At 35.6% G+C, this 8,235-nt stretch overlaps 1 pseudogene; it reads right to left on the bottom strand.

Annotated features, from left to right (window-relative positions):
- Positions 1-552: 552 nt before the first annotated feature.
- Positions 553-1,582, bottom strand: LOC125809353 (L10-interacting MYB domain-containing protein-like; annotated as a pseudogene).
- Positions 1,583-8,235: the final 6,653 nt, after the last annotated feature.

The raw sequence follows: 8,235 nt of genomic DNA, 5'->3' as shown, positions 1-8,235 counted from the left end.
AAAAATTCAAGAGTATAAAAGTTCATTATTTCACAAGTTATGACACATATATTTTACTTACTTACAACATTTTTGAATCCACAATAAATATTTCAATTCTACTACTTTATATTAGTAAATACATTTATATAAATTCAATCACAACATACATTTTTATATAAATCCTACACAATAAACACCTATATATAAATTTACACAACAAACACATATATATAAATTCAACATAACAAACACCTATATATAAATTCAACAAAACATATACATTTACATAAATTCAACATAACAAGCACCTATATATAAATTCAACTCAACAAACGCATATGTATAAATTCAACAAAATGAATACCTATATATAAATTCAACACAACAAATACATTTACATAAATTCAACACAACAAACACATTTATATAAATTAGGACTTTACCTAAAAAAAATTAACCATACAATCATAATGTCTAAACAAAATTAAAGATAATAAATAACGTTCATGCATACAAGCATAATGTCAAACATAAAATAATAAAATTACTTTTTCTATAACAACACATTCTTCACACTTTCTTAAGGTATAACTGATAGTTATACTCCATCCAAGACTTTCGAGCTTCATCCGTAGGCATCTTAAGAAACACTTGTCGAATGTCTTTTTTAAGAAACATGTTCACAAAATAGTTGTACATTTCACCCCTTTCAAAAATACCGGGAATGTTTGCCAAAAAATCCATACACTTATCAATGGTGGGATCATCTACCGCATGAGATGTAGCAGTACTTTTGTTAGACATTAACTCTACTAAAGAGTGCATATCTTCTTTCATTGATGCAACTGTAGATTTTGTCTTACTTTTTTTCACTTGATTACTAGTTCCAATACCATCAGTTGGATTTGGTCTTTTTAATGATGGTATAGGAAACATAGTTGAATCCATGTCTTGTGGATCATCACTTTCATCACCCCCTTCATTATTAGAATTAATGAAGTGCTCCATATCATCATAATCAATACCATTTGGTCTTTCTTCGTCAGAATCTACCTCAGTTTCAAAAAATTGGGATTGATTTGAGGCACGTGCTCTTTCCCCCGTAGCAACAATATCAGAAAATAACGCATCATAGCGAAACCATATGAGTGAAAGATCCTTATTCCTAAATTTTCTATATCGAACATCCTCCTGTAACAAAAGATGAAACAACAAATTTAAGTAAGTAAAAATGTAACAATAAAAGAAATAAAAAGACATATAAAACAATGTGAGAAATGTACCTTAATTTTTCGCTTCCACCAATCATCATCTGCCATAATTGTATTTTTGGTGGCATCCCATCCTATACCTGTATCTCCTCTCATCAATTGCTTAAAAAGAGTCCACTCGGCTTTCATGCCATCCCAATGATTTTTCATTTGTTTTTTTTATAGCGTCTTCCCATTTTTTCATAGAATGCTTTAATCGTATTTTTCCATCCATCTCTAGATAAATGAGTGTTTGGTCTATTTCCTTTCCTAATCTCTAATTCACATAACTCTATAAATTTGAGATGAGCATCATCATCCCACTTAGCATTAGTTTTTGTTTCCGACATGGTATAATTGGTCTGAAGATTAGAATTGATAAGAAAATTGAAAATAACTACTTCCATAATTTTATATAGATGACAAATATATACTACACACAATCAAATTATATATACATAATCCAAAAAAAAAAAACACAAAACAGAAAGTACACAAAACAGAAAATACACAAAACAAATTGAAAATAACTAATTCCATAATTTTATATAGATGACAAATATATACTACACAGAATCAAATTATATATACATAATCCAAAAAAAAAACACAAAACAGAAAGTACACAAATCAGAAAATACACAAAACAAATTGAAAATAACTACTTCCATAATTTTATATAGATGACAAATATATACTACACACAATCAAATTATATATACATAATCCAAAAAAACACACAAAACAGAAAGTACACAAAACAGAAAATACACAAAATGAAATCAACTACAGAAAACGCACAAAACAAAATACATAATAAAAAAAACAAAAAATGAAAGATAATCAAGAAAACTTAAAGTTTCACGCTGATTTCGTTTTTCCTACATATGATATTATCGCTATCAATCAAGAGAAAAGGAAGAAAACTAATAAAAAGATAATCGAAAGAAACTTACTTCAAGCTTTAGATCTTCACCTTCAAATTGGGAGAAAAGGAAGAAGAAGCTCAGCAGCCGAGTGGAAATCGTATAAAAGAATTGGGGAAAGAGATCGATGTTAGGGTTAATTAAAGATGGGCAATTTGGAAATTGTATAAAAAAATTAAGGGCAAAAAGGTAATATACTTGGTCAACTTAAATGAGCTTTTAAGTTAAAAAAAAAAAAGCTCCCCCCCTAGCTTTTGTCTTTTGGCTTAAAATAAGTCATTTTTGACTTAAAATAAGTCACTTTGATAATTGCCAAACATTCTAATAAGCCAAAAACTGGCTTTTAAACCAGTTTGACCAGCTTAAAAGCCCATCCAAACAGGCTCGTAGTTATTTTTGGAAAAAAATTCAGAATCTGGAAATTCGGCCAAGTGTGGAAATCAGTGAGTTTTTGGTCAACTTTGAGCAGTCATAACTCCTAGCTCAGGATGATCCAGGAGTAGTTCCAGTTATGTTCGGAAAGCCCTTGGAACAATCTTTCCAACGCCACCGAGTTTGCTCGATTTTGAGTTCGTATGAGCGAGTTATGCCCTTTGAAAGTTGGGCAGTTGGCAGGGAGTCCGTCCGGAAATTTAAGGGCATTTTGGTCTTTTCACTAATCATTTCTTTTGAGGTTATATTGTTGTGTTAGGCTGATTGTGGATCATTTTTGTTTCATTTTAAAAGAGTAAGAGTTATGGTTCTTGAGTGAAGAAGAGAGGAAGAGAGAAAGAAGAGAAGAAGAAGAAGAAGAAGTGGGAGCTAGGGTTGTGGATGCAAGACGTTTTCTTCATCAAATTTCTTGGGGAATCTTAGTAAAGGTATGGGAGTTCTTTATCTAGGGCAAGCTATCACCCTAGAGCCAATTTCAAATGGTTTTCAACTTTTCCAAAGTTTGTGAAAAAGCCTAATTTCTACTCAAACTCATGGGTTCTTGCATGAAACGATTTCAAATGATAAGTTATGATATTATTGATGTTTATTTGATGTTTTAAGATGAAAAACTCCATGAATCCTTGTATTCTACAAAACCCCAAAATGTGTTTATGAAGTGGGTCTATTTCTATAAATTCAAAGTCGATGGAATTATGTGTAAAGTGAATTGTATTGATATCTCTTGTGTTGTTTAATGTTTATTCATGATTAATTGTTGATAATGGGTGAATTAAGGGTGGTAAGCCTTATGAGTGAAGTATTGGTGATTGCTTGGATTTTTGGTGATTTTGGCTATGGCTTTGAATTATGGTAAGAAAGCTTGAACTCTCTTTATTGAATTAATTGTTGTTGGTAGGTTGAATCCACCTTTGGTGGAAGTGTTATATCTTGTTCTTGTGTGGTATTGTTGTGAATGAAGGCATTGGGGAAGTTGTTGCATAATGTTGGAATATTGTATTATTGTGAATTGAGGCCATGAAGGGCATTATATGAGTGTTATTGTATTGTTATATTATTATATATGAATGAGGCTATATGTAAAGTTTTATGTGAAGCTATATGTGAAGGTATGATGTGAATGAGTTTTATGTGAAGCTATATGTGAAGGTATGATGTGAATGAGTTTTATGTGATCTTGTGATGATCCTATATAAAGTGGATAGCATTGTGAGTTAAAGTATGATTTCTCATGATGTATATATGAAATGATGTTGGATTATGAAGTATCCTTAAATGAAAATGTTGTGACTTGGTTGGTAGAATAAAGTGTCCCTCCTTGTTACTTAAAGTCTTGAATGCATGAATGTGTGAAATGGGCAGAACTAAGAAATGGTGCCCTTTCTGTAAATGCTAAAAGAGGAATTCTAGGCCAAGACTTGAATCGGCAAAACTAAGAAATGATGCCCTTTCATAAGTCTAGCTTTCCTAAGTAAATGTAAAACCATGAAATCGGTAGACCTAATGGTGGTAGCCCTTCTCATGTGTGAAATGATGAACCTTGGACCGGCAGGCTTAAGTCACCCTTAATGAAAAATCGATAGGCCTAAGGCACCCTTCCAGGGGGATTTAGTGAGCTTTCCTTATGAACCTTGATTGGCCATGACTAAGAAATGGGGTCTTTCTTGGGAAGAGGTACTATGAGTTGGTTGAACTAGAAAAGGAACCTTCTCTAAGTACATATGTGATTGAATACTCTATGGGAAACAAGGCTAACACCGAGTGGATGTGGTTAGGAAGGTGGCCTAGTTGAGTATGAGATTAGGCACAATGAACTTCCTTGGACATCCCCTAAACCATGTGCCTACATGGGTTGCTTACTAGTTCTACCTTTGGCAAGTAAAACAACCTTTACGGAGTAGGATAGACTCCGGATTCCATACCTAGCTAGTATGGTCTATGTCGGTTATGCCTATTCCCATCATGTGGGATGCGCACTCTAGTTATTGGATAGGTTCTACAACGTGTAGGTAGTAGTATGGGATGCTATCTACACATGGCACGAGTAGGCTTTGAAGATACTAAAGTGAGTTCCCTAAGTCTAACGACTATTATGTGAAAGCCCCCTTATGTGCTTGAATGTCTCCAAAAAAAGGTTTCTTAAAGAATGTTGGCCTATTGATGTTATGTTGTAAAGGAAATGTCCTTATCTAAGGTAATCTTGAGGAACACTTAAGTGTGCTTGAAGAGGTTGTATGGGCGGTCACTTCTTGTCTTACTCAAGTGTGTCTTAATGTTATATTAGGTAGAGGTCCTATGGTAATGAAATGGCATGTGTTCCTTTAAAGTTAAGCATGAGTTGTATATGAATATATGTTGAGTATGTATACGGTTGGCTATGGTTTTATATGTGAACATTGACTTAGTATGTTATATTGTAATGGTAAATTTCCTTATCTTTGGTAACCCTTAGGAACACTTAGGTGTATATGAAGAGATTGTATGGGCGGTCACTTCATGTTTCACTTAAGTGTGGCTTTGGGTAACTTGAGATAGAGGTCAAGAAATGATGAAAAGGCTTACTTGTCAATTATGTTCATGTGTTGTACATTGGTACTAGTTGTGCATGATGGCTTGTGATATGAAGCATGATAAGTGGTAAGTTCACATTTGGTGGCCTTAGGATGATGCTTTAGTGTGGATGGTGGTATGGGACGCTATCCATACATTGCACAAAGTGTTGTCCAAGGGTTACTTGAGGTGGATGGTTTAAGGTGAAGGAATGGGTTATGTGTGGAGTATGTGCTAAAGTGGTTAATGGCTTGTATGTTGGTTATGGTTGGATATTGTGACTCTTATACTTGTATTTTTTTCATGAAGTTTTACCAAGTGGCATAAAAGCATGTTTCTCCAATAAACGTCCCTTTTAGCATGTTTTTGCATGGCTTCCATACTTAGTACTTAATTGTGTTAACCCCTTTCTTTCCCTTTTTGACTAAAGTGTAGGGATTTGGAGATGGTGACATGTCATGGCTATTTGATAGGTTTCTAAGTGTTGAAGATGAAGACTTGGTGAGTCCTCATATATTCGAGGACAATACCCCATATGTTCTTTTATGTCTTTTTAGTATTGTTTAAGTTGTGTATGGGATTGGTACCGAATTTTGTACTCTAAAGTATTAGATGGTTTTGAGACATCATGTATAAAGTCTAGAAAGTCTTCCGCTTGCTATTGTTTTTTTTAATGAAATGTTTTCTTGGTAAAGAAAGTTTTTAATTCCTTATGGTTTTAGTGTCTATGCGATGAATGAATGCTAAGAGGCTTGTATTAGACCTCTTCGAGGTCGAGTACGCCGGTTACGACTAGGGGGTGATCCCGGGTCGTGACAGGCGGTATGCCATCTTTCGATCTTACTAGCTACAATTATGGAGAACCTGGGCATATGAGGAGAGATTATCCCTATCCACTAGTGTTAGATTCCGCGCAGCAGCAGACTAGAGTAGTGGTACCTCCGGGAAATGGTAATAATGGTAGAGGACGTCCATAAGGTGGGCGAGGAGGTAATCAGCGAGGTCATGGAGGTAGAGGAAATGGTAATGCATGCAGGGGTAACGTGCAACCAGGCAGGGAAATAGCTCGTCAAGATAATCGGTCTCAGTGTTACTCCTTTCCAGGCAAGAATGAGGCAGAGGCGTCAGACGCTGTGATCACATGTACTATTTTTGTATGTGACCGGATGGCTAATGTGTTATTTGATCCGGGTTCTACTTATTCATATGTATCCGTGAGATTTTTCTTAGAATTTGCTATGATTTGTGATATACTTGATGCTCCCATCCATATTTTTACCAAGTTGGAAAGTCTGACATAGTCACCCATGTCTATCGTGCTTGTCCTATTTTGTTTAAGGGTTTTCAGACTTGGGCTGATTTGGTGATTTTGGGTATGACTGACTTTGATATAATCTTAGGCATGACTTGGTTGTCCCCCTTTTATGCTGTGCTTAATTGTAATACTAAGTTTGTAACTCTAGAAATTTCGGGAAGCGAAAAATTAGAGTGGGAAGGGGTGTACAAGCCTAAGTAAGCTAATATCATATCCTTCATTCGGTTTAGTAAACTGGTAGAGCAGGGTTGCTTGGCTTATTTGGCTCATATTAGGGATGTTGAGGTCGAGACTCCATCTATTGAGTCTATTTCTGTGGTGTCTGAATTTAGAAAAGTGTTTCCTAATGACTTGCTTGATATGCCTCCGGATAGGGATATAGACTTTTGCATTGATTTAGAACCCGACACGCGTCCCATTTCTATCCCTTCATATCGCATGGCTTCGACAGAGTTAAGAGAGCTTAAGGCTCAAATCCAAGAGCTTCTTGATAAGAGATTTATTCGTCCTAGTGCTTCCCCATGGGGTTCTCCAGTTTTTTTTATTAGGAAAAAAAATGGTAGTATGAGAATGTGTATAGATTATCGGCAATTGAATAGGGTCACTATTCGAAACAAGTATCATTTGCCTCGAATAGATGATCTTTTTGACCAATTGCAAGGTGCATCAATTTTCTCCAAGATTGATCTAAGGTCTGGCTACCATCAATTAAAAATTAGGCCTGAGGATGTGCCCAAGACGGCGTTTAGAACCCGCTATGGGCACTATGAGTTCCTAGTTATGTCTTTTGGTTTGACTAATGCGTCTGCAACTTTCATGAGTTTGATGAATGGGGTGTTCAAACAATTTCTTGACTCGTTTGTTATAGTCTTTATTGATGATATTTTGGTCTATTCGAAAAGTGAAGAAGAGCATGCCGACTATCTTTGTATTGTTCTGGGTGTACTTGGGAAACAAAAGTTATATGCGAAATTCTCTAAGTGTGAATTTTGGTTGATTTCAATTGCATTTTTGGGGCATGTAGTTTCAAAAGAATGGGTAATGGTAGATCCTCAAAAGATTGAGGAGGTTAAGAATTAGGTTCGACCTAGCTCTATGACGGAAGTTAGGAGTTTTGTGGGGCTCGCTAGCTAGTATCATCGATTTGTGTAGAACTTTGCTTCTATTGCCACTCACTTGACCAATTTGACCAAAAAAGAGATACCATTTGAATGGACTGAAAAATGTGAAGAGAGCTTCCAAAAGCTCAAGACTCTCTTGACCATCGCGCCTATTCTAGCATTACCGGTTGAAGTCATATATTTTATTGTTTATTATGCTGCTTCACATTCTGGTTTGGGTGTTATGTTGATGCATGATAAAAATGTTATAGCTTATGCATCGCGTCAATTGAAGGTGCATGAGAGGAATTACCCAACACATGATTTGGAGTTGGCAGGGGTAGTGTTTGCTCTTAAGATCTGGCGACATTATCTGTATGGTGTTAAGTTTGAGGTATTTACTGATCATCGTAGTTTGCAGCATGTGTTTACTCAAAAGAATCTGAATTTGAGACATAGAAGATGGATGGAGTTACTCAAGGATTATGATGTGACCATTCAATACCATCCGACCAAGGCTAATGTGGTGGCAGGCGCTTTGAGTCGAAAAGCGGTGAGTATGGGTAGTTTAGCTTGGTTGAGTGTATCCAAGCGACTCTTAGCTAAAAAAATCAAGACCTTGGAGTCTAAATTCATGCAGTTGGGCATCTTAGAAAGAGGTAGGGTGTTAGCTAGTAATG

Source organism: Solanum verrucosum, unplaced genomic scaffold (genome assembly GCF_900185275.1).
Source record: "Solanum verrucosum unplaced genomic scaffold, falcon-dt-bn FXZP01000062.1, whole genome shotgun sequence".
NCBI classification, from domain to species: Eukaryota; Viridiplantae; Streptophyta; class Magnoliopsida; order Solanales; family Solanaceae; genus Solanum; species Solanum verrucosum.
This window is presented reverse-complemented; position numbering and strand designations above follow the sequence as displayed.